The sequence below is a fragment of the Triticum dicoccoides genome, chromosome 1A, assembly GCF_002162155.2.
Source record: "Triticum dicoccoides isolate Atlit2015 ecotype Zavitan chromosome 1A, WEW_v2.0, whole genome shotgun sequence".
NCBI classification, from domain to species: domain Eukaryota; kingdom Viridiplantae; phylum Streptophyta; class Magnoliopsida; order Poales; family Poaceae; genus Triticum; species Triticum dicoccoides.
In genome coordinates, this window is record NC_041380.1 from 550,726,855 (window position 1) to 550,729,279 (window position 2,425).

Sequence of the window (2,425 nt, forward strand, 5' to 3'; positions counted from 1 at the left end):
CCGATATCGCCCATTTCTTTCCCTCTCTTACTTGCATTAGAACTGCTACTGCTTTATGTATGATCCTACTCTGATGCATAGTCTGTTTTTGTTACCTGCTTTCATACCTTACCTGCTTATCCTAAACTGCTTAGTATAGGTTGGTTAGAGATCCACCAGTGACCCCCACCTTGTCTCAGTTGCCTCGCTTCATGTTCGATGACTCGATCAACATGATCGACGTCCAGGCCCCGACACCGCACATCACCCCCCTAGTTGTACGACTCTGCAGAGTTACCATCGAGTGCCGAGGGTGGAACCTCTTACATCACTCCTGATGAGATCTCCGTAGTGTAGCTATACGGTCGAGGTCATCGAGGGTGATTTCCTCCTTAACCACTTCCGTTACGGCTCTGTCGTGCAACCCATCAAACGTGAACCTCGAGGGTGGATCCTCCTACGTTCACCTTGATGACAACATCGAGTGGAATTCACTGGGGGTGATTCCTCGGGTTTTCCCCTTGGTGTTAGACACACAGTTACTATGGTTACTATGACTTTGCACCGTGCCATGTTACTAAAGATGGGTCGGCCCTGAGGGGTACCCGCGCGAGCTTAGTAGCGAGTGATGTGGAGTCGGGTTGACCTGGAAGGTGCTCGCGAGATACTTACGAGGCGTGGCCGGGCATTCTTAGCCCTTGCCGCAAGTACTCGAGACGGGGCGATGGGATCACATCGATCGTGAGTCTCTGCTCGTTACCGCATGCTCTTAATCCACTACGATTTGGATATTTGATCCGAGGGGCCTCTGGCCTGATAGCACTAACCATCACGTGGGCATAGTATGGGCGTTCTGCATCGTATACATCAGCTAAAGCTTAATAGACGTCAGCGACTGAGCGGCGCGCGCCGGGTTGGACTGCATAAGCACCTGCCTTTTTGAAAGAGGTAGCTAGGTCTGCTCACCGGCCGCCCACGCAACGTGCAGGAGTTCCCGGGGCGATCGCCCATGACCCCTGGGGGCATAGGTTTAGTCCGGCGTGCTGGCCTCTCTATTAAGCCTAGGACGGGTTGCGGCGTATTGTTTGGCCGAGGCCGGGCATGACCCAGGAAAGTGTGTCCAGCTGGAGTTAATCGAGCGTCGTGGGTAAGTTGGTGCACCCCTGCAGGGAAGAAAACATCTATCGATAGCCTGTCCTACGGTAACGGACACTTGGAGTTGTATCCCGATCGATACAACTAGAATTGGATACTTGTGATGAGAACTGGATGGTGATGAGGATTGGATTGTGATGACACTTGGATAGTATGGCTCTGGGATTGCTTTCTCGCTGGGAGTCGAGAAAGGATCTCTGGCCGAGGTTGATAACACTACTACTTTACATTATGGTGATCTGTACTCTTCTATATGCTGCAAGATGCTTGAAGATGCTTGAAGACGCTAGTCTTCGATAGGCTAGGCTTTCCCCTTCTCTTCTGGCATTCTGCAGTTTAGTCCATAGATACAACCCATTTCCTTTGATACAAATGCATACTTAGTTTAGATCTGATGTAAGTCTTGCGAGTACTTTGGATGAGTACTTACGGTTGCTTTGCTACTTCTTTTTCCCCCATACCCGATTGTTGCGACCAGATGATGGATCCCAGGAGCCAGACGACGCCACTGATGACTACTACTACCCGGAGGATGCCTACTACTACGTGAAGACTGCAGACGACTAGGAGTAGTTAGGAGGCTCCCAGGCAGGAGGCCTTGCCTTTTCGATTGTTGTTGCTTTTGTGCTAGCCTTCTTAAAGCAAACTTGTCTAACTTATGTCTGTACTCAGATATTGTTGCTTCCGCTGACTCTTGTGTATTCGAGCTTATGTATTCGAGCCCTCGAGGCCCCTGGCTTGTAATATAAAGCTTGTATTATTTTAATTTGTGTCTAGAGTTGTGTTGTGATATCTTCCTGTGAGTCCTTGATCTTGATCGTACACATTTGCGTGTATGATTAGTGTACGGTCAAATCGGGGGTGTCACAAGTTGGTATCAGAGCCAACTGCCTGTAGCAATCCCCCTTCCACGCTCCTTGGCCAAAGTCGAGTCTAGTCATTGAAAAACTTTTACTAACATGGATGTGTGGCTTACGGGCCCACGTCGCCATTGGATGGTATTAGGATCTTTTACTCCTTGTCTATACTCTGGGACTCTGATCTCTCTTCTATTCGGGTTAAATAAATTTTGCTAAATCTAACATTAGGATCTCGTTATCACTTCCACCCGGAGAGCCCCTTATTACTGATGATCGTCTGCTGCACGTGAAGACCCTGAAGATACTCTCCGTTGTTAACCCGAGAACTTGTGTTCATCGCGTTTCAAATTCCCCTTCCACCGTCAACCCTTATGGATAACTACTTGCAGTTGTTATTCTTACATTCATCCCCAGTTGGTCTTGTTATTACA